Source organism: Balaenoptera physalus, assembly GCF_965194825.1.
Source record: "Balaenoptera physalus genome assembly, chromosome: 7".
Lineage (NCBI taxonomy): Eukaryota > Metazoa > Chordata > Mammalia > Artiodactyla > Balaenopteridae > Balaenoptera > Balaenoptera physalus.
Window position 1 is genome coordinate 83100050 of NC_138886.1, and position 25061 is coordinate 83125110.

The 25061-nt window shown below is 42.9% G+C and overlaps 1 long non-coding RNA gene across 3 annotated transcripts in view; it reads left to right on the forward strand.

Moving 5' to 3' along the window:
* LOC309664517 overlaps positions 1 to 25061 on the forward strand; it is a 439565-nt gene that overhangs the window by 273893 nt on the left and 140611 nt on the right. The gene's annotated exons all lie outside the window — the stretch shown is intronic.

Sequence of the window (25061 nt, forward strand, 5' to 3'; positions counted from 1 at the left end):
CCAGGTAGATAGTGTCAGAATTGTGTCAAATTGTGGGACACACAGCTGGTATCTGACATCTGGTGTCAGAACTCTTATGAGTGTGGTACTAGTGTGAGAATCAAGGAGAAACACAGAAGGATTTTTCTTATGCACATGTACTTTTCTGGAGAAAGCGTCTTGAGCTTTCATCATTATTCTTAAAGATCCATGACCCCATAAGCACCAGTGGAGAGAGAGTAGGAGGATATGAGGAAAAGACGCCAATGAAGTCCAAGTTTGCAGAAGGCAGATGCTCCATACCCATATTTGGAAACATCTCCACTTGGCTGTCTCACAGGTACTTCCAACTCAGCGTGACCAACCTGAAATCAACCCCCAAACAGGCTCCCATTCCTGTTTTCTTTCATCTGTATGTGGCATTGCCATTCACCCTGCTTCCCATGTCGGAAACTTGGGGGAGAGTTTAGGTTGTTAATTTATTCTCACGTCTTACACTCAATCACCTTCAATACCTGCCCACTTCAGACACTCACCTCCTCTCACTTAAACCATAGCCATAGTTTTCTTGCCAACTTCTTACCTATAGTTCTTATTCTAGTTTATCTTCACGTGACTGCCCAAGAAGTATTTCACATGTGGACATTTCATCATGTCACTCCCCTGCTCACTATTCTTCAGTGGTTCCCCATTGCTCATGGAAAAAAAAAAAAACCTAAGCCAGGTAGGTAAAGTCTTGGTCCTCACCCACCAGATGGCATTATCTTTCATCCCCCAACAACAATATGATCAGCCATGCTGAACTTGAGGTCACGCTAAAGATCCCTTGAGATCAGGCTACACTTTCCCACAGTGCTTTGCACATGTGATTTCTCTGTATAGAACATCACCCCCAGAGCCTCACCTCCCCCTTTATTGTCCACTTGCAACCCACCAAGCAAAGATCACCCCACCCTTTAAGCCTCTCCCCTCAAGGGCCTCCTCCTTGGTGATGCCTTCCTGGCTTCCCCAGGTGACATGGACCAGGCTCCTGGCACCTACCTCCCAGGTACACCTACCTAGGTACACACCTCCAACTTTCACACCCCTCTTATACTGCATTTTCATTTTATACTGCATTGAGTTTCTGCATCCTTAAATGATTTGCACAAGGCAGCATACTCGCTCCATGCATAGAGAACCAAAGCAAGATCAATGGAAGGAGCAAAAGAAAGTTTTGACACAGAGATCTGGGCAACCAAATCATTCTAAGCTAAAAGGGAGTGAAGGGGCTATATAGAGAATTTTAAAACTCACATGTGGAGTTCACTCCACTTAATTTCATTTGTATCATGGATTCCTTTGTTATATGTTGAGATTTATTTGTGGCTGTGAGGATTAAACAAGATTAGCAAAGTGGTATTTTACCCAGAGCTAAATGCACTTTGTAGTGATTATCTACTTTCCTTATTTCTTCTGCCGGTCTCTGAAATCCTTAGACGCATAGGCTGTGTCTTTTCAAATGTTTCTCCTCAGATCCTAGCAGTAGGCAGAGACATCCGTAAGTTCTCCATCAGTGGGAGGTGGTACTGTCTCTTGCTGTTAAGAATTCAGTGAGTTTTTTGAATGAATGTGCAAAATAATGAAGCAGAAAGAAGACATTTTCTAATAATTCTTATAGAGGTCATTCATCACGCCTTTGAGTAAGCAGAGTGCCTACCAGGCACTAGACACAAGCGAGTGAAGCAGTTAGGGGCTCTAGGTGAGCCTGACTCGCAGGTCTGTTGGAGGCTGTGGGTGTGGTCCAGAGCGGGTGTGGTTCAGAGTGGGCGTGTCCCGCTGGGCGTGGTCTGGCCGGGTGGGTGGGGCTTGGGTGTTAAGTGAGGCCACCCCATAGTGCTTTGGGGGCTCAAAGCGGGGGGCGGAAGACTTGCCGACTCAACCCGTTTGGACTTAAGATCATCGGGACTGGTTCAGAAGAGACATGCAGTTTCCTGCGTTGCAGGAGGCAAGGGGAGCCCTGCGGGGTAGAAACAGGCTTCAAGCCCTCGCCGGCTGTGTGACCCGCGGGGCTCATCCTCTGTCTCGGGTGGCTTAGGGGGCTTTAAGAGTACACAGGCAATAAACGGTACTTGTTTCTGTGTCGAAAATCTCAAACACATCATTGATAAGTATTCAGATCAGATCCCTCTACCAAAAACCCTCCTGGCCAAATCCCTAGGTCTCATTCTCCTTAATTTCTCTGGGCCCTGGCTCTGCTAATGACGCCGCTCTTTCCTTGACCCTCTCTCTAGCCTGATTGTCTTCATTCCAAGTGCTCCTGTCCCACTCCCACGCCCGGGGTGGAGGTGGCTGCTTCTCTAGATGTCATCTTTCTCTCCGGATTCCCAGCCCACTCCCCACCTCTCGCCACCTCCCCCGTCACCTTTTGAGCCACTTTCCAGATGAGTATCCCTAGCCCTGTGCTCTCATCCTAACCCTGTTCTGATCTCCATTTGTCACCTTTTGGTTTCAAGATTCCTTCCCTGTTACAAAGCATGATGGACCACATGCCCTCTAATACTTCTTCCAGCTCTAGACTTTGGTTTGGGGCAGGCAGATAGAACAGATAAACATTTAAAAAGGCACATTTCATATGATCCAACATTCCACTTGTAAGAATCTATCTTACAGAAATACACAAATCCTCAGGGACATATGGTCCAAGATATTCATGGTGGCTTAATAAAAGAAAAACATTAGAACAGCTTATAGGGGAAACGGTGAATTATGGTACGTTCATACCGTGAGAGAATAAATAGAAGTTAGAATAAGCCACGTCTGTAAGAACTGACATAAAAGATTCTGCAGAGTATGTAAAAAAAAAAAAAAAAAAGTGAGTTGCAGAACAATATTTGTACTATTATCCCATTTGGGGGAGTGTTTGGGAGGAAGCATGTATATGAATACATGTTTTAAACCATGTATTCAAGGTTTAAACCAGGGTACCTGAATTAAAATGTCTTTGGGACTAAGCTGAAAGCTACAACATATATAGAGCCTAGGAATAAATAAAAAGGCCCCATTTTAATGTATTAAATTGCAAAAAACTTAAAGACTAATCTCATGTTAAATCTCTAGGGGGGAGGAGATAAAGTTCCTAGATTGGGAAGGAATCTAGAACTGCAAGGTCTTTGAGGCTAGAGTGGCAGAAAACAAAGCAAAAGTCTTGGAGGTGTCCTCTTTAGGCCTCTGCATTCTATTCTAAGAGCTATGGAAGCCACTGGGAGATTTTCAGTAAAGGAGAAGGTATGGGTAGTGGCAATTCGAAAAAAATATAGAGCCTTAAAGATGATTTCGCTGTCATTTACTGGGATAGACAATCGTAGAGTTTAATGGTTTGCGGGGGCTGGGATGGGCAGGAGAGTCTTGGAAATATTTGAGATTTTTCATGGGGCATCTAAGCATGTGGATGTGGAGAAGTGGTGAAGGAAGTTTGAGTGAGTTCAGATCGTGGCCCTCAGAAGTCAAGCTGGAGATAGAAATGTGAGTTGACTACGTATAGACATGTAGAGTGAACAGGATGAAAATGGTCCAAGGTTAATCCCAAGAGCTCTGACATGTCATTATGAGGATTAATTGGAAGACACACTTAAAACCCCCGACACAGTGCCTGGAACAGAGTAGACACTCAGTAAATGTTAGTTTCCTTCCCCTCAAGAAACACTTGTTAAATGAGCTGATTGTCAACAACTAATCCCAAACAAGACTGACCTTTAAGAATAAACCTGCAGGGGGGCTTCCCTGGTGGCGCAGTGGTTGAGAGTCTGCCTGCCAATGCAGGGGACACGGGTTCTGAGCCCTGGTCTGGGAGGATCCCACATACCGCGGAGCAACTAGGCCCGTGAGCCACAACTGCTGAGCCTGCGCGTCTGGAGCCTGTGCTCCGCAACAGGAGAGGTCGCGACAGTGAGAGGCACGCGCACCGTGATGAAGAGTGGTCCCCGCTCGCCGCAACTGGAGAAAGCCCTCGCACAGAAACGAGGACCCAACACAGCCAAAAATAAATAAATAAATAAGTAAATTTATAAAAAAAAGAATAAACCTGCAGGGAATTCCCTGGCGGTCCAGTGGTTAGGACTCTGCGCTTCCACTGCAGGGGACTCGGGTTCGATCCCTGATTGAGGAAATAAGATCCCGCATGCCGCGAGGCAGGGGCCAAAAAAAAAAAAAGAATAAACCTGCAAGTAGGGTCACAGGGCTAATTCAGATTACTAGCCATTGCACACTTTTGGAGTTACACAAATAAAAGCATTTCAGGAAAGGAAATTCTGTTCTCTGTACCCACCATGGGAACCACAAATGATCTCCGGTGCCTCTTCCCTGGTGTGTCGGATGGAGGGCCAGACGCCAGCTTCACTCCCCAGCTCGCCAAGGAGAATGCCTTGTGAGTCCTGCTGGCTGGGTGTGGATAAACCCATTTTAAAGGCTCTGTTTCTGTCTTCCACTCTGCCCCACCCTGATCTGTCCCACCCTAGGTCCTAGGGTAGACCTCAAAAGGATAGACAATAGGAGCATCTAAATTTTCAGCTCCGGGGAAAAATAAAAATTAATCTCTCTTGTAATTACTAAGGGAAATTTCTGGTTTGGAAATTTGCTGAAGAGGCTCTTGCTAGCCATTCCAATCCTATTATGCCCCTTTCTTCAATTATAAGAGTCCATTTGAAAAAAAAAAAAAAAGAGTCCATTTGCCTTTTTCTGGGGGAGATCCAGATTATTACTGTTTTTTGTGTTACTAAAGCTTATTGACTAGAGAATTTCAGATGCTGTTCTGAAGGCGAGTGAAAGTAGAGTACAGTAACTTGGTGTTAGAATTTGGGCTTTAGGGGAATTCCCTGGCTGTCTAGTGGTTAGGACTCGGTACTTTCATTGCCGGGGGCCTGGGTTCCATCCCTGGTCGGGGAACAGAGATCCCGCAAGGCCGAAAAAAAAGAAAGAAAGAAAACTGGGGCTTTAACAAGTGGGAGGAGATCTGAGGAGACTGGGAGAGGAGCAAGTGTGAAGCCACAGAGCTGTTTCTGTATTGTTCATATTGAGAGGTCTACTTGACGCCCACGTGGAACTGAATTTATGAGGCTGGAGCTAGAGCAAAGTCAAAGTTGAAGGTAGAAATTTAGGACTTATCTTCATTTAAATCGGGTGTGATTAACTTTTTATGCCGTGCATCCCTGTGACAGTCTGGTAAAACCACTAGCATAATATAATATGCTCCTGTATTAATACATTAAATAACCGATCTAGAAGGTAAATCTGTTAAATTAATTATCTGAGATCTGAGAAATTAACAACCATCATCTCAAAGTAATAAAAAAGGAATTGATATCTTTAGATATGTGGAAAAATTGTACTGTAATATGAAAATGTTTCTGATTTCTGTTGGTGACAAAGCCACAGGTACTGCAGTACTATTGTACTCAGACCCCTTTATTCATGAATGAAATACTCAATTTCAGTTAGCGATTAGTGAAAATAAGATATTTTCCCCCATCCAAGTTCATGGATCCTTTGAATGGTATTTAAAGCCACAGAACACAGTGAAATCAGCTAGTATAAAGACGAAGAAGAAAACGTTCCTAGGACAAATTGCTGAGATATTCTGAGCTTAAGAGGTTGAGCAAAGCCTCCACTGCTCAAGCGACTGAGAAGGAGCAGCAGTGAGGTAGGAGAGGAGCCCGGAGAGGGCGGAGTCAAGAAACCAAGAGAAGAAAAAGTCTTTGGGGGAGGCCCCATGGATCTGCATTACTTATCATCTCTCCAGGGACTTGCTATGTACAACGTTTAGATTCCTCTCTACTGTACTGGACCATTCCCGCTGTTCATTTGTTCATTCATTCATTCATTTTTTTCATCGCCAACAAGATACTAAGCAAGGTTTCTAAGTATGGGAATACAGAAATAATGACCACTTACTCTATGACAGGCTTTCAGTATCACGAATTTAATTCTCACAACAACTTTTTAAAAGTTATTACTCAGTAGATGACATCAAGGCAGGAGAGGTTAAATAACTTATCAAAAGGAAGAGATGACACTTAGGTTGTTTCCATGCCTTGGCTATTGTGCATAATGCTGAAATGAACATGGATGGGGGTTGTGTACAGATATCTCTATTTCAGTCCTATTTCTCTGCCCCTTTCACAGCTCAACTTCCCCCCAAAATTTGTCTGTTGTCACTCTGCTTCCTCCATCTCCCCTCATTCTCCTTCCTCATCCCATGCCAAACACATTCTGACGCCCTCACTTATCTGAAGCTGCTCTTATCAGCATGCCCATAACCTGAACGTTGCCAGCGGCTACTTCTCTGTATCTCTTCTTCACCTCCCAACCTCCAATCCACTTTCTGAAGCACTTTCTTCTGGCTTCGATGACTCGTCAGTCTCCTGGATTCCCTCCTACCTTACTAGTCTTTCTCAGTCCCCTATGCCGTGTATGAATAATAATTCTCAAACTGTGGGCTACATTAGAATTGTGTGTTTTGTTAAGAAGAAAAGAAAAAGATGACTGGGCCCCGCCCCAGACATTCTGAATCAGAATGGGTGGTCAGGGTACCCATGCCCCACCGTGTTTTAAACAAATGGCACAAGTGGGAATTCCCTGGCGGTCCAGTAGTTAAGACTCCACGTTTTCACTGCTGAGGGCATGGGTCAGGGAACTAAGATCCCGCAAGCTGCGTGGCTTGGGCAAAAATAAATAAATAAATAAGTAAATGGCACAAGTGATTGGCACAGATCAAAGTTTGAAAACTAGCACCATCCAGGATTTTAAAAAATTACTTTTTCATGGTTTAATTATAATAGAATCAACACAGTACTCCTTTCATACTTTGTATGTCACCATAATCCCATTTATAAAATGTCATAATTGGATGTTATGTCTCATTTTAGATTTCTGTGATTTCACATGAGTTATCATGGATGCAGGAAAGTACACATTCCAAAAAACCAATCATAAAGACAAATTCCCTTATTTCCATCCTATGCCTGAAAATAGAAGCAGCCACAACCCTGGGTCTGGGGTCAGAAGACCCAGTTCAAGTCCATTTTACAGATGTGATTTTCCAGTTCTGGGCAAGTCGTGTAACCTTTTTAGACCTCATTTTGTCTCATCTACATTATGAGGATTGTCATAATCCCTGTCTAGACATGATTCATTGTTTTATTGGCCTGCTTCCCTCTCTGCCTGAGAACCATTTGTTGTTTCAAAGTTCTAGGATAACTGCTGGAAATGTACCCATTCATCAGTTCCTATCTCTGGAGGAGTCAGAATCTTTATCGAAGACACCGTTTTGATACCTATGTTTGTCTGGCACAATTATTTGAATATATTACTGAAAGATTATTTTGATAAAAGGTGAGAGGCTAGATCATAGTTTCATTGCTTTGGAGCACAGACTTTTTGCAAGACTAGATAAAACAAGATTTAGGTCCATCTCTAAGTAAAAGGTCTGACAAATCTCAAAAAAATCTATGTTCATCTTTTGTTCCATTTTGTGTGTGTGTGTGTGTAAGAAACAATCTGCAGGATTCTGATTATGGTGTGGGGAGTGACTGGACGAACAAGTGCTAAAATAGTAAGCCCATTTCTGGACTTCCCTGATGGTTCAGTGGCTAAGACTCTGCGCTCCCAATGCTGGGGGCCCAGGTTCGACCCCTGGTCGGGGAACTAGATCCCACATCCCACATTCCACAGCTAAGAGTTCCCATGCCGCAACTAAAGATCCTGCACCCGGCAACGAAAATCCCACATGCTGCAACTAAGAGCCGGAGCAGCCGAATAAATTAAAAAAAAAAAAAGACAACCATTAAAAAAAAGAAAAAAAAATAGTAAGCCCATTTCTAAAAAAGGTGAAAGAAAACTGCTCTGAACAGATCCATTTGAAGTTTTTTTGTTTTTGTTTTTTCTCCCTTCCTCTCAATCTATAAAATGAGCAGTTGTTAGCAAGCTGCCATAAGCACAGTTCGTACAAATTGTTTTGGCATCTTGATGAAGTCCCAGCTCTCTCCTTTTAGGTGATCTGACCACCATCTTCCATGAAGGGTGTGCTCAAGGCAGGTATGATAATAATCCAGAGCTGTGCTGTCCAATGTGGTAGCCTTTAGTCACATGTGGCTGTTTAGATTTAAACTTAAATTAATGATGGGACTTCCCTGGTGGTCCAGTGGTTAAGACTCCACGCTACCAATGCCAGGGGCCTGGGTTCGATCCCTGGTTAGGGAACTAGATCCCACATGTCACAGCTAAAGATCCCGCGTGCCACAGCTAAGACCCGGCATAGACAAATAAATAAATAAATAATAGATAAACATTTTAAAAAACACTTAAATTAATGAAAGTGAAATACAATTAAAAACTCACTGCCTCGGGCAAGTTAACCACATTTTAAGGGTCAGTAAGGCACAGGTGGCTAGAGGCTACTGTGTAGGAAAAGCATGTGGTCAAGCACCAAAAGATTACTGCTTATTACAAAAACCAGATATCTCAAGTTAGTCATTTTAGTGCTTTTCTATGTATGGGAAGATGCAAGAAACTGGGGTCATTTGAAATTTTCCCTTAGATGTGCATCTTAACTATCTAGGTACCAGTATATTTAAAGCACAGAATTCTTCCTGGTTTTTTTTTTTTTTTTTTTTTTCCATTCTGAATTCCCCTCAGAACGCACTGTCCTGGGCGACTGCGGTGGCTAATGGCTTGATACTTGTAGAACTGGAATGGCAAGTAACATTTTTTTTCAATACTAACTTCATTCTGCTTTGTCTTCTCTTGTCCTCTGCTGCCTTTGCAGACTGATCTCAGAAAGCAGTGCACACCGTTTAGATACCTTGGAATTCCCCTAACTGGCCTCAGTACTGTCCCCAGATTGTAGCCTTTACCTGAATTCTAAGCCTCCAATTTTGTGAAACCTATTTGTTCTCAAAGGCCAAAGATGTAATGAATGGTCCCTTCAGTGGACTCCTATAGCTCTTGGAAATAAGAACAGTTCATGTATCAAGTGCCCACCGTGCACCAGGCATTGTAGCGTACTCTCTACATGAATGTTTCATTTATTTCTGTCATGCTCTCATACTTATATGAGATCGATATGGGTTTTAGTCTGTTTTTCTGATGAGAAAAGGGAGACCCAGAAAGACTAAGTTGCATGCTCAAGTTGATATAGAAAGACTCACCAGCCAAGCTCCTCACCCTTGCAAGAATTGTTCTGATCATGTTATGACTTGTACTATTGCTATTTGTTTACCCAGTGGGCTATAGTCTCCTTTAGGAATGGGACAGGGTCACATTTGTCTTTATATTCTTTATAATTCCTGGCTCAACTCCTTTTACACAGCAGGGGTGCACTAACTGGGTGATGCAGTGATACTCAGAATGCCTAACCTTCGCACTTAGAATTCTCAAGGCTATTCACATCCTTCGACAGAGAAGAAGAACATTTTAATTAGAATTGTGAGAGAAGTGAACTGAAAGCAAAATTTGCCAAGAAAATCTGAACATTGTTTTCAGATTGGCTCTGAGGTTAGGGAAGAAGGAAACGCTGCCGTGGGTGGAGGTGCCTTAGGAAAGGGTCCTCTTACATTGGCTTCAAAGCCAAGTTCTTTGCTGCCTGAAGTCCTGTTCTCATGGAGTTGAGATCAAAATCCCCATTTACAGATGAAAATGTTGCTCGTGCTGGCAAACTGCAGCCAATTGGCTGCCTGAAGATGATGTGCTTTGTTAATCCAACATCAGGCTGCTGTCGGGGAGGGGGAAATTTCCCCCTCTACCCCCTTCTGGTCATCTCCTGGCTGGACTAATCATAAAATTGGCACAAGACAGATTAACAGGAGGAAAACACATTTTAACTCATTTGCATGGAGGTATCATGGAAATGGGACCTAAGAAGTGGCCAAAGCAGGTAGCTTTTGTACTTTTTAGACAAAGAAGCAATAAATTTGTGAGGAAGTGACAGGACAAAGACACTTTGGCTTTGGGTGCTTAATTAGTGAAAAATCTAAACAGAGTTTGGGCTTGGGGTAGTAAATTAAAGAGGTAGCCAGGTTTGTTTATACAGCTTCCCAGTCTGAATTTCCCATCTCTGAGGATAAGGGTGTCCTCTACCTCCAGATGCAGGGAGGACACCTTTCACATGGAGATTTATTTCCTGCTTTCAGGGGGGCAGAGAGGAGAGTCAAAGTGTCTCTCTTGCATCAGCTGTTTCTTAAGTAACTTTATCTTTGTTATTTTATTTTTATTTTTTTTACAGTTATTACAAAATATTGGCTGTATTCCCCGTGTTGTACAATACATCCTTGAGCCTGTCCCAATAGTTTGTACCTCCCACTACCCCCCAACCCACCCCAGTATTTCCTCTCTCCCCCTCCCCACTGGTAACCACTAGTTTGTTCTCTATATCTGTGAGTCTGCTTCTTTTTTGTTATATCCACTAGTTTGTTGTATTTTTTAGATTCCACATACAAGTGATATCATAGAGTATTTCTTTGTCTGACTTACTTCACTTAGCATAATGCCCCCCAAGTCCATCCATGTTGCTGCAAATGGCAAAATCCCATTCTTTTTATGATTGAGTAGTATTCCATTGTATATTTATACCAATCTTTTAAGTAACTTTAATTCAAAATAATCAATATGTCATTGAGACATATTTTGGGGTGGCCTACCCTGAGCCCCAACACTGTGCTGGACATTATTGAAACCCAAACTGAAAAGGGCTTTCTGATCTTCATGGACCATCTTTAGGTGGACATGTATGTTACAAACACTTCTAAACTAGCTGTTTTAGCTAGTTGTAACTAGTTGTCTTAGCAAAGCCATGAAGGAGCTAACAAAGAATAAAGTGGGCAGATTTTTTTTACTTTGTGTTCCAAAGCTACAGGTTGCCTTTGACCACAGATGAGAATGAATGGATTCATCAGACCCAGATACAAAGAGGAATTTATTACACAAAAAGGTGGCATATCAAATCAGTGGGGAAAATTTTATTTATTTAGTGCACAGTGCTGGAAAAACACATGACCTTCTACGAAGGTGACCTTGCCTGAGACAATCTACTCTTGGCTAGTAGCTTCCTTGTCCTGGCCCCTTCTGCCTATAAAACTCTTTCATTTTGTGACCTTTTTTTTTTTTTTTTACAGAGTTTTGTTTTGTTTTTTTTTTAAAGTATTTGCTTATTTATTTATTTATTTATGGCTGCGTTGGGTCTTCGTTTCTGTGCGAGGGCTTTCTCTAGTTGTGGCAAGCGGGGGCCACTCTTCATCGCGGTGCGCGGGCCTCTCACTATCGCGGCCTCTCTTATTGTGGAGCACAGGCTCCAGACACGCAGGCTCAGTAATTGTGGCTCACGGGCCCAGTTGCCCCGCGGCATGTGGGATCTTCCCAGGCCAGGGCTCGAACCCGTGTCCCCTGCATTGGCAGGCAGATTCTCAACCACTGCGCCACCAGGGAAGCCCTTTGTGAGCTTTTTGAAGCTCCTTTCTATCTGCTAGATGAGGTGCTGCCTGATTCATGAACTGTTAGGGTATATATATTTAGGAAAGAGATTGATATGTGTTCAATTTGTCAAGATAGTGCATCTTTTCATATGCTTGTTGGCAATTCTGACAAACGCCTGTTCATGACTCTTGCTCCTTTTTCTGTTGGGTTGTTAGTCATTTTATTAATTAGTAGGAATTCTACAGTTAGTTGTAACAAGCTGCCAAAATCCTATTGCATTTTTGGAATTTTGTGCATTGCAAGAATATTAACTATTAAAAAAAAATCAAAAATAGCTTACTAGCAGTCTTAAATGTTGGTGTGCTTGAGAATTGTGGGGGAGGAAAAGGTTTTCCTCAAGCTTCTTAGGGTCCCTGGCTGGGTCTGAAAATTAAACCAACAAAGACAGATTAACAGGAGAAAAGCATACAAATTTTATTGAATTTTTACAAGTTCATAAAAGAATGAAGACACACAGAAGTGATCAGAGCAGGACGCTTTTATACATTTTAGACAGGAAACAATAAATTTGTGAAGAATTGACAAGACAATGGGGTTTGGGCAAGAGAGTAGTCCAGCTAGGGTAAGTTAGTCCTTCTCTTGCCTAACTAGGAAGATAAAAGTTAGTTTAACAGGATTTGTTTGCAGATCCTTCTGGTTGGTCTCTGGGCTGATAAGTGTTTGTCTCCAGTCAAAGGAGATTTTATTTCTTGCCTTTAGGCAGAAAAGGGGAAGGCTTTCTGCATTTACTATTTCTTAATTGCTATCAGCTCAAAATAATTTTTATGTCAAAGAGGGATATTTTAGGGTGACATATTCTGGTTTCCTTCAGAATTATCTGGAACATTAAAAATGCATATTTCCAGACCTCAACTCCAGAGAGTCTAATCTATTAGATCTGAGGTGGACACAGCAATGTGTATTTCTAACAGTTGATCAGCTTGGGTCTGGCTATTCCTAGTATTGTCTCAGAGGGCGTATAGGGGAGAACTGGGGAGGTAAAACTGGGCAAGAGTGGAGGAGAGAGGAAGTGAGCCACTTCAGAGAAATTAGGCGGTGAAAAAGAGAGAAGTTTGGGGAGCCGAGGTTAGAGGGCATCTCCTTTCCCGTCCAATATGAGGACAGTTGAATGTCGAACGTGAGCATGTCCTGATTACAAGTTTGAGAAGGGAGAGGACGTAAATCAATGCCAGGAGGCATCATTCAGGAAGTGACTTTGTGAGAATGAAAAGTTGGCTCAATAAGAAGTAAAACCTCAGCTGAGATGTATTCATTCATTCATTCGTTATACAAATGCTTGTTGAACACTTACTGGCTGTCAGATACTGAGCAAGATGTTGGGCATGCAAAGATAAATAAGAAAATGGTTCCTTTGCCGAAAAAGAACGGGAAAGACTGATACACAAAAGAGATACCCAATAAAGTACACTATATGCTACAACAATGGTTAACAGTGCAATGAAAGTAATAGTTGTTGGAGTGGGATCATCAGAGATATTTTTGCAAACACCTCCTCCACCCTCACATAATTTTATTTTATTCGTTCAACGATCTTTTATTCATTCACACCTATTACGGACCAGGTACTGTAAGGAATAAGACAGGCAGTTCCTGGTCTTGGAGAGGCAACATTTTAATAGGAAGAGATAGCAAATGTGATGATCAACCAATAAATGAGTAAGAAAAATAGCAGGTGGTGATCTTTTTAGGTATAAAATTAAAATAGGAAGGGACGTCTTCTCTGAGTAGGTGACATTGCGGCTCAGATCAGAATTGAGTCCTCAGGCAAATGTGGAGGGGGTGGGGTGGGCTGGTGGGGGAAGGAATGAGGTGGAGGTTAGCCAGGGTAGGGAGAGCATTGTAGGAAGAGGAAACAGCTAGGTGCGGACCCTCCTGGTGGAAGACAGAAAGGCTGGAGCACAGTGGGGGAGGGGAAATCGGCCAGATCCTAAAGCCAGGGTAAAGAATTTTATTGTATTCAGTGCGATGGGAACCTACTAGAGGATTTTAAGGTGGCGAGTGGATGAGATTTGATTTACATTGATGACTGCTTTATAGAGAATGGATTGGAGTTGGAAGCAGGAAAAATGCTGGGAGCCTATTATAACAAGTCCAGGACTAGGGACTGAGCAGTGTAGGATGGCAGTAGGAGCAGCAGAGGTTAGAGAGGCTGGAGGGTCTGGTTACTCTGTGGTGGAGAAGGTAAGACCTGCTGCTGGAGCAGATGTTGGCTGTGAAGGGAAGATAAGAGTCAAGGCTAGCGGTCCCCCGCTTTCTCAGATCCTTTCTCTCACCCTGAGCAGCTATCAGACACTGTCAACTCACTTCCCGGGGCCTCAAGCCTGCCCTCTCCTCCTCCATCCATCCATATCCACATTGCCTACTAAATGATTTTTTTAAACCAGTGACACTTCTAAACCAAGCTAATCACATCACTCCCCTCCTTAAAATTCTTAAAATTGTCCTGAGACCAAAGCCCCAACTCCTTAGGGAAAGGGAAAGGAATTATAGGTTAAGTACTTTTTCTACATTGAATCCTCATTTAATCCCTCCCAGGATTCCATAAGGTAGTGATTTATGAGTAATACATTAAAACCAGAGGTGAAAGAATCTGCCTGACATTACAGGGTCACAGAGCCATTAAATGGCAGGTGCTGGTTCACAAGAAGCCAGTGGTTTCCAAACATGGCTGTAACAGGGGCCCTTGTTGGGAGGTGGGGGAACCCCTAGGGCAACAATTTCTGAATATCCTGGGGAGGAGGTGACTTTTTTTAAAAAAATAGATTTTATTTTTTAGGGCAGTTTTACATTCATAGCAAAATTGAGTGGAAAATAGCAGAGATTTCCCATACACCCCCTGCCTTGACATATGCACAGCCTCTCCCATTATCAACATCCCCCAATAGAGTGGTGCATTTATTACAGTTGATGAACCCACACTGACACAGCATTATCACCGAGAGTCCACAGTTTACATTAGGGTTCACTCTTGGTGATGTACATTCTATGGGCTTGGACAAATGTATATTGACATACATCCATAATTATAGTATCATACAGAGTAGTTTCACTGCCCTCAAATTCCTCTGTGCTCTGTCTGTTCATTCCTTCCTCCCCACTCGCCCCTGGCAACCACTGACCTTTTTCTGCTCCATAGTTTGCCTCTTCTAGAGTTCATATAATTGTATTCATGCAGTATGTAGTCTTCTCAGATTGGCTTCTTTCACTTAGTAATATGCATTTAAGGTTCCTTAATGTCTTTTCATGGCTTGATATCTCATTTCTTCTCAGTGCTGAATAATATTCCATTTTCTGAATGTACTAAAATTTATTTGTTCATTCACCTAGTAAAGTACATCTTGGCTGTATCCAAGTTTTGGAAGTTAACAATAAACTTGCTATAGGGACTTCCCTGATGGCGCAGTGGATAAGACTCTGCCCTCCCAATGCAGGGGGCCTGGTTCGATCCCTGGTCAGGGAACTAGATCCCACAGACATGCCACAACTAAGAGTTCACATGCTGCAACTAAGGAGCCTGCCTGCCACAACCAAGACCTGGTGCAACCAAAAAAAGAAAAGAAAAAAAAAGAATAAAGCTGCTATAAACATCCATGTGCAGGTTTTTATGTCAACATAAGTTTGCAGCCCCATTGAATCAATACCAAGGAACGTGATTACTTGATCATTTGGTAAGAATATGTTTAGTTTTGTAAGAAATCGCCAAAGTGTCTGTATCATTTTGCATTTCCTCTTGCTCCACTTCTTGGACCAATATTTGATGTTTTCAGTGTTCTGAATTTTTACCATTTTAATAGGTGTCTAGTGGTATCTCATTGTTTTAATATGCAGTTCTCTGATGACCTATGATACGGAGCATCTTTTCATATGCTTATTTGCCATCTATATATCCTCTTTGGTGAGTTGTCTGTTAAGGTCTTTGGCCCATTTTTTAATCAGTTGTTTTCTTATTGTTGAGTTCTTTGAATATTTTAGATAATAGTCCTTTATCAATTAAGGTCTTTGGCCCATTTTTTAATCAGTTGTTTTCTTATTGTTGAGTTCTTTGAATATTTTAGATAATAGTCCTTTATCAGATGTGTCTTTTGCAAATATTATCTTCCAGTCTGTGGCTTATCTTTTCATTCTTTTCACAGAGTCTGTCACAGTGCAGAAAAATGTAATTTTAATGAAGTCCAACTTATCAATTCTTTCTTTCATAGATCATGCCTTTGGTGTTGTATCTAAAAAGTCATTGCCAAACCCAAGGTCATCTAGATTTTCTCCTATGTTATCTTGCAGGAGTTTTATAGTATTGTGTTATACATTTAGGTCTGTGATCTATTTTGAGTTAATTTTTGTGAAGTCTATATTCCTTTTTTTTGTGTGTGTGGATGTTCAGGTGTTCAAGCACCATATGCTGGGTATATTTTTTGTTGTTTTGACCACAGTCAGGCACATCTATAGCTGTGACAAAAAGATCAGCCATGGCATTTCTGTAGAGGTTTCTTGAAGGAGTATGTGGTCTTAAAGCAGACTTTGTGTCTGCTCAGGCACCTTCCAGCTCTCCTGAAGTGTGATAAAAAATACAGTAGAGTGTCAAGAGAGCACCTATCCAGGGAGGAAGCCCAAGGGGGCTTTGGGGTCATGGGAATGTTCAGTCCCTTGATCTGGGTGGTGGTGACCTGTAAAAATTTGTGTACTGTATGGATGTTATGTCTCAATTACAAAAATAATGGGAGGTGGGCAGTACAGTGTACAGGTTAAGAGACCACGCTCTGGGCTCAGGTAGATCTGGGTCTGAATCCCCAGGTATGTGACTTGGACAGGTCACTACCCTGTCTCCAGACCTCAGTTTTCTCACTTGTAAAATGGGTATTATAGCTTCTACCCTCATGGTTACATGTAAGGTTTAGCAAATCTTAAGATTAAGAATTCAATAACTTGTAAAAGAATTAGTTCTTCTTTGCCCATATTATCACTGAAGACAGGACATTACCATTAGATACCATCAGAAATGTTTTTGTTAGTGAAAAGGAGGTACAATTCTTTCTTGGGAGTTTGTGAGATCCTCTCAGTTTACATCTCCAAACCAGGAGAGGGGGACCTTGCTCTAGTGCCCCACTAATCACGTGACCTCTTGGGGCAAGGTACTGAACTTTTTACTTCAATTTTCCTTTTCTGTGCGATAAGGGCAATAATCTCTGCAGCTGCTACTGATGAGATGATCAGTACAAAATGAAAAAATGGAAAGCGTGATCCAAAATTGTGATACCAGGGCTGTTAGCCGAGGTCTAAGGAGGGGAATTAAGGTGCTCTGTTGTCACACCCTCCTGGGAAATTGATGGAGTTATTCCACCTGGAGGGACACTGGAATCACCTCTCCTTTTTTCTAATTGCACGAGATTCTCTCTGCCTGGACTGGAAAGAGCTAACCTGACGGCGAGACTATTTCACACACCCCTTGGTGTCAAGTCTCTTCCCCTTGAGGGATTTCCTGATGGGTTTAAGTGCTTTGCTGAAGCCGTGAGTGATGTCTGAGAGCAAACTCTGTCTTTTGTTGTTGCTCTGTGTGGGGCGTTAAGGGACTGTGTTCCCTGGAAGTTGGTCAAAAACAGTCCAGGAAATAGTTTTAGAGCACATCGTGATTCTGGAAAGGTCCCGAAGAATAGCAGGCCTAGGGAGTAGAAAAAAGGCAATCAGCTGAAAAGAATTCTGAAAGCATCATTAGGTGTGTATGTTCTGCTTTCTCCAAAGTCAGAAAGAGTAAGTGCGATGGAGTGAGAATCTGTTAATCATAATTTAAAGCCTCTCCAGTCATCAACATTCCCACCCCCCCCAGCGGCTGCTAATTCTTTATCAGGAAAAAGTCATCCCATGTGAAAAGTTCCACTGAGGTCGAAGGTCTGTAATTTAACCAAATCCACAAAGTGTTTCTAGTGTTAAGTTTTAAAAATAGCTTAATCATATCTTATCAATACATTAGGAAAAAGTCAGGCCATTGGAACATAGATTTAGGGCAGGATTAAGCAGTGTGTGGGGTTTCAAGTAGCCAGTAATGCTGCAGATCATATGCTCTCAGTGTTGGCAGGAAATCACAGGTCATGACCAGAACACCATGCAAAGCAGGTAATCCCTTTACACCCACATCCCTGGATCTCAACGCCAAGGGCAATTAAATCATCCATGGGAATTGTGCTTTAAGAGAAACCAGACTTTCTCCACCTTAGCACTAGTGAGTTTCGGGCTGGGTAATTCTGTGGTGTGAGGGCTGTCCTGAGCCTTGTAGAATGTTGGCAGCAGCCCTGGCCTCTCCTTTCTAGATGCCAGTTGCACCTCCCCTGTCCCACCTTGTGACAATCAGAAGTGTCTCCAGACATTACTGTATGTCTCCTCAGAGGCAGAATTTCTCCTGGCTGAAAATCAGGGGCAATTCAGGGTACAATATCATCTTATGAAATTTTGTTTTTAATTTTGTTATTGGGAAGACTGTTTTAGCTGGAGCATCTTAGAGAGACTGGAGTAAGAGAAGGAAAAAACTTGTCCTAAGTCAGGCTGGGCTGCAACATTACTGTTCTGGATTGGTCCTTGGAGATCATTGGTTAAACCTCCACTTTACAGATGAGGAAACTGAGGAAACTTCACCTTACAGGGAGGCAGATCACTTGTCAAGGCAAAGCTTGTGATCTGGAAAAACACTGGAGATCCCCCATGGAACTTTTGCTTTTTCCCTTTTCTGAGATTAAATCCACTAAAGAGTTAAAGAGGGAATCCTTCTTTTAAGGACACTTTTATTTTCTCGCTCATGGTGTTGGCAATGAAGCTCACAGCTTTGAAAAATATAAGAAAGTAGTGTTTCATTCATGGCCTTCTGTGTGACTATGATGGGAAATGTGTTCTGTTCAACTCAATATAATAGTCACTGATCATTGAGGACTATCGAACATGCCAGGCATGGAGCTGAGCGCTTTAAACCTAGTGTATCATTTAAGTGTTGCAGCAACCCAATAGGTAGATACTCCTACCATCCCCATTTTAAAGATAAGGAAATTAGGGATTAGTGAGGTTGAGTTGCCAAAGGCCATGCCTTATAAATGATGGTCCTGGGGTACAAAATCAGATGACAGGCTTGAGAGTCCGCTTTTTTTAACCACTAGGCTCAGTGGCCTACCAGGGGAGGGAGATTTTTTTTTTTTTAATTTATTTTTAGCTGCATTGGGTCTTTGTTGCTGTGCGGGCTTTCTCTAGTTGTGGCGAGCAAGGGCTACTCTTCGTTGCGGTGCGTGGGCTTCTCATTGCGGTGGCTTCTCTTGTTGCGGAGCACGGGCTCCAGGTGAGCGGGCTTCAGTAGTTCCAGCATGCGGGCTCCGTAGTTGCAGCCCGTGGGCTCTAGAGCGCAGGCTCAGTAGTTGTGGCACAGGGGCTTAGTTGCTCCGTGGCATTGGGATCATCCCAGGCCAGGGATCGAATCTGTGTCCCCTGCATCGGCAGGTGGATTCTTAACCACTGCATCACCAAGGAAGTCCCGGGAGGAAGATTTTTATTGTAGGTAAGACTGATTGCCAAGCAGAAGGTCAGAATGGAATTGAAGGGGTTCTCATATTTGGTGTAAGTTCTGTTTGTATATATCTGGAGGACTCCCCAAACTCAGCTCTGATAATCTATGCAATAGGGGCTAAAGACAGAAATACAGTTGATTCTCATTACTCAGATTCTGTATTTGCGAGTTCACCTACTCGCAAAAAATTACTTGTAATCCCCAAATCAGTACTCTCTGTGCTTTTGCAGTCATTTGTGGATGTGTGTGAATTGGAGAAGAATTTCAGCTGCACGTTCCCAGCTGAGATCAGACAAGAGGACACTTCTTGTGTCAGATAAGATGACACCGCTCTCATACCGTGAGCAAGCGTTCTTTTTCCAATCTTTTTAGTGCCACTTTTTTTGCATATTTATGCAAAAATCATTTTTTTCCCCACCTTTGTTGGTGACTTTGCTATTTAATATAGGCCTCAAGCATAGTGCTGAAATGCTGTCTAGCATTCCCAAGGGCAAAGAAGGCTGTGACATGTCTTACAGAGAAAAGATGTGCTGCCTTAGATAAGCTGCTTTCAGGAATGAGTTATAGTGCTTTTGGCTGTAAATTCAGCATTAACGAATCAACAGTATATATTAAATAAGGGGTCTTTAAGCAGAAACACATATAAAACAAAGTTGTGTATTGTTGGTTGATGAAAATGTGATCAGAGTTTCTCGGGAGCTGACCTGCGGGTCTCCCCTAGGAACAGTGGTTCAGTATTTGCTAATTCAGTTTTTGCCATGAATTTATAGAACACAGCTATCCCAAATAAAAAGAATTGACTGTACTGAGCCTTAAACTGAAAAATATACATTTTCAGTGGCAGTAGGTGGAGGCTTACAAAATGTGCTGACAAATTTGGTGCATCGTTGTGAGTATAATAAATATGCAGGAATAACTTTACTTTTTTACATTAGATAGCTTAGAAAATGTTCCTTTCTAGGACGTCAGGAAGGTTTTATTTCATTTGACCCCAGGCAGTAGTTGTAATTTTTCCCTTGTCTATTTTCTTTTGCTTGTAGAACATTTCTACTGATTGTAGGAAATCCAGTTTCAATTCCCATTTTGTGCTGGAAATGCATAACTGGTGGGCTTAGTAGATGCTCAAGCGTATGCCGTGTATTCAAGTGATCTGATTCAAATTGAATCTCGTAGAGGACACACAAAGCATTTGGAAGACGCCTGGGTGTGAAGGACTAAAGAAGTAGTAAGAAAGCAAATGGGCTGGTCTGAGGAAACTGGGATTGCCTTCTTGGTATTTTATTCCTTGAGTTAGCTTGTAACTTCAAGCAAAAACCCTTTCCCAAGTGCCTCAGTGTCATTCAATATGCCCTGCTGGCTGCACTAGTCACGCTCTTGCTCCTTTCTGGTTGAATAATTGATTGATTCATGGTCTGTTTGAAACTTGTGCCCTCTGTTCTTGACCAAACTTCTGAGGTTTGGTCTCTAGTAAGGGAAAGGGCAATTCTTTCATGATGTGGGGATAAGAAAGGAGTTCTCACCTGCATCCCTTCCTTTGTTCTGCAGATGCCGCCCTGGGCTCATTTCCCAGTCTTGCCCACCCCCCGCCCCCCCATTTCCTAGCAAAGGGCCTTCCCTGAGATGGTATTGCCTTCAAGTCTCATCCCTAAGAGGGTCTCCACCTAGCGGTGGGCCTGAGTCTAGCAGGGCATCCTGTTCTTTGCTGCCATGTGAAGCCTGGCCCTCTCTGAATCTGAAGTGACAAAACATTTTAAATTTCAAGGACAAAATCACAGAGCTTTTAAATAAATTTGACTAAATTCTATGAGGATTATCTTTGAAGTTATGACCACATCACTACCGTTATCATTTTAGTTGAAGGATTTAGTAAAAGTATTATTTTAGTAGAAGGTCTTCTAGTCTTTCTAGTGTGTTCCTTTGTGGGATAGAAATGGTGTCCCTCACAGAAGTTATCGCTCACAGCCAGTTAAAGGGAGGAGCACACAGAAGCCTGGTGACCAGAGAGGCCTGCTCGGGTCAGCTGTCCGTGCTGCACGTTTGCAAGCAGCATAGAAGTAAGTTGAAATGAACAACAGACAATGTATACTTAGCAATACTTTTAATAGAAAAAAATAGCAATATGTTTAATAGAAAAAAAAATTGCCCTGAGAGCTTCAAGGCAGTGTGACCTGAAGGCTCAAAAAACCAACCAACCAACCAACCAACCAACCAGCCAAACAAACAAACAAAAACCCCAAACCAAAAAACCCCCAAGCCCTAAAGCAGGATGGGTGTGTCTATGCGTAGAGGGGTGGGGTGATGATGTGGGGAAGGGGATTACAGTCAAACTACTCTGCCCAAACAGATAGATTTAGGAAGAGTGATCCTGCCCCCTCCCCAACCCCTGCATCCCACAATTGTTCTATGAGAAAGGAAGTCGCCTCCCCAAGATCAAATGGGTAGTAGGCCAGAGCTTAAAGTTCCCCTTTCGGAGCCATATTACCATATTGAGAACACATGAGCTCTTGGAGGGGGTGTGAAAAAATATTAGCTATTACAATGGCTTGTGGTCCTGCAAAGGACCACATTATATCAACAAATACACAGTAGATCTGTTACACTAAAGTTTCACAGGTCGGGGGTGATCAGGGGAAAAATGTCTCAAAAGGTTCCTTAAGGGGGACATTAATACAAAAAAAGGTTGAGAAGCACTGTGTCAATCACATTTCATGGGCAGCAGTTTTTCTTTCATGAAAACATTATTTCAAACATCTCATAAGAAATCATGAACACTTGGGTGCAGATGTGACACCCTCTGTGGTGTTATAAACATAATTCCCTTACAAATAGGTAGTAACCAGGAAGTAAGGTTTGATTTAATTCTTTAATGAGGGAATCAGCAGGTAGACCAAAGTGCTGCTTCAGGGCATTTGAAGGAAAGGGGTTCGGGGAGTCCTTAGGGAAATGGGTGCCCAATCAGAGGCCAGGTTGGATGCATGACTGTAACTTTCTACAGTGCAGAGAAACTACGACAGCTTTGGGGTTCACATTTCTACCAGGTCATATAGTCAAAATGACTTATCAATTTATCCAGGCTAACTTCTAACCTTATAGTCCCTGGGGGTGTCAGGTGAGGGTCAGGCAGACTTATTGGGAAATGCTCCAGCATGACATAGAACATGAAGCAATTACGCCTCAACTTTTCATAAGCTTGGTGCACGGTTTTCTTTAATAGGAGTACGGATTTATGATCACTGTTCTTCTGATTATTGCTAATTGAACACTTCTGGAGGGTGGACTTCTGATTATGGGTCTTTATATGATGACCAAACTTCCTAGATGAAGAATAATCTATACACACATATCTATACCCCTTCAGACTTAGTATGTGCTAGGCATTGTTCTAAGTGCCTTGCAGGTATAAGGTATGTTAGTCAGGGTTTTGCAGAGAAACAGAACCAATAGGATGTGTGTATATATATATATAGAAATAGATTTATTATAAGGGATCAGTTCATGTGATTATGGAGGCTGGCAAGTCCAAATCTGCAGTGTGGGCCAGTGGGCTTGACACCCAAGAGAGCTTATGGTGTAGATGAGGTCCAAAGGCAGTCTGCTGGAGAGTTCTTTTTTACTCAGGTGAGGGTCGACCTTTTTGTTGTGTTCAGGCCTTCAACTGATTGGCTGAGGCCCACCCACATTAGGGAGAGCAGTCTGCTTTACTCTTCCTATTAAAATGTAAGTCTCAACCACAAACACTGTAGCAGAAACACCCAGAATAATGTTTGACCAAATGTTTGGGCACCCTTTGGCCCAGTCAAGTTGACATATAAAATTCACCATCACAGTACGGATGATTGTAATTTCAATTTTTCTGTGGAGTAAATGGAGGCTCAGAGTAGGGAAGCAACAAGCCCAAGGTCACACAGCCAGCAGGGCGGTGCTCTTAACCACTCCCGTGTCAGTCTCTAAAGTGACACTACAATTCTCCCATGTGCTCAAATCCTCCCAGTTTTGAGGGCTTTGAGACGCTCCCCTTTCTCAGGTTGCATCAGCCTGCAAAGCTAATAGCCTTTCTTGCAAAATGCCTCTCACCAACCACCCATCATTCTTTCCATCCCCTCATCACCGCCTGAGTTCTACCCACTGGCTGGAACCACTTTTCTGAGCCTGGTGCTCCAGGCCTTGCACACTGTGGCCCCACCTCCTGCTCTCAGTCTTCCTCACTCCTCCTTTCACCCCCTGTGTCCTCTGAGCTGAAGCCACTGCCTTTGCTCCCCTTTCCTTTCCTGCTTCCGGCTTCTCCTCACTGGGATGGCCTTTTCCCTGTGGGCCTATATGGAAATCCCACCCATCCTCAAGGTCCAACACAGATGTGTCTTCCTACACGAAGGCTTCTTGCTTCCCCCGTCTTTGGAACAAGTATATCCTTCCTGGAAATGGGTCAGGATGCTGAGTGTAGTTCAGAAACAGGGATTTGGTCCTCTGGGATGAATTTTATCAAGGATGGACAGAGGGGAGAAGGGTCAAGGAGAATGGATGGGCTGGAAAGGACACAGATAAGGAGGTTAAAATATTTCATTGGGAGAGAGTAGAAGGCATGAGGGGTTGAGGGTGGGAGGAGGGTAGGTTCTGCACTGTGTCATTGTGCCAGGTTTATTCACACAGAGCCCTAAGGGGTCCAGGTGGGGCACCAACGTTGTCCACTGTTGCTCTGCCCACCCTCAGCTCTAATCAGAATTGTCCAGCTGTGCAATTAGGAGAGTATAACGGGGACCAACCCTGCAGAACTCATCAGACTGTAAGCTCCCTGAGGGCAGAAGTTGGTCTGTTTTGTTCACTGTTGAATCCTCAGTTCTTAGACATGTGCCTGGCACATTGTAGGGACTCCAAATGTGTATGTTGGATGAATGGATGAGAGAGACGGGCAGAGCAGGAGGCAGCATCATTTTCACATGCTACACTCCTAGGAGAGTTTTTAAGAGTTTGAAAAGCGTAGGTAAGATTCTATTGATTTTTCCTGGAGTCTTGGAAACTTCAAATATTGGGTACTTCTTGCCAGGTAGAACTTCTCTCCAGGAATTGTAGGTTTGTGAACAGCAGGGTTTTCTTGGGGACCCTCCCCCTCCCCCTCTTCCCACCCATATCTTTCTTCTTATATTGAAACATGGCCTTTTGTGTGGTCATGCACAGGGATTAGATTCTTTTTTGGTAGATCACGGTAGCCACCAGTAGGTAGAGGTGGATAATATTAGATGGACTCAGATCAAATTTTGCCCCACATAGACATGTATTAAACACACACTGATTGGCAAGCAGGCTCAAATCAGTTCATACAACATAATCATGAGCTCAATGAAGCCCCGGCTCTCTGAGCTTAGGTTTAGGGGCACAGATGCAATAATAGTCAGGAGGTTGGATTCGGCTAACTTTACATGCATCATGCAAATAGAATCCTCTCAATGGGTGGATATAGGACCATTTATGGAACAAGCCTCAGATACCATTCCTAAAGAGAAGGGGCTACTGGACCCTTAGCTGGTTCAGGCAGCAGGGGTAGGTGGGAGGCGGGTGGCGTTTGTACTGTAGTGAATCCACTTCTTTTGAACATCAAGGTTGGACATAATCAGATTTGTGCCTTAGAAAATCTGGTTCTGGCTGCTGTGTGTGGAAGGAACTGGAGGAGACCCACGTGCACGTATGGACTAGTTGGGAGACAGCTGCAGGTTTCTTTTTTAAAATTTGTGTTGCATTTGTTAATATTGCAGCTCAACAAATCCTTGGTATTTTTTCCCTTTTTTATTAATAGATCTTTATTGGAGTATAATTACTTCACAATACTGTGTTAGTTCCTGTTGTACATCAAAGTGAATCAGCCATATGCATACACATGTCCCCATATCGCCTCCCTCCCACCCTCCCTATCCCACCGCCCCTATCCCACCACCCCTATACCACCGCCCCTATCCCACCACCCCATCTCACCCCTCCAGGTCATCGCATAGTCCCGAGTCGATCTCCCTGTGCTATGCTGCTGCTTCCCACTAGCTAACTATTTTACATTCTG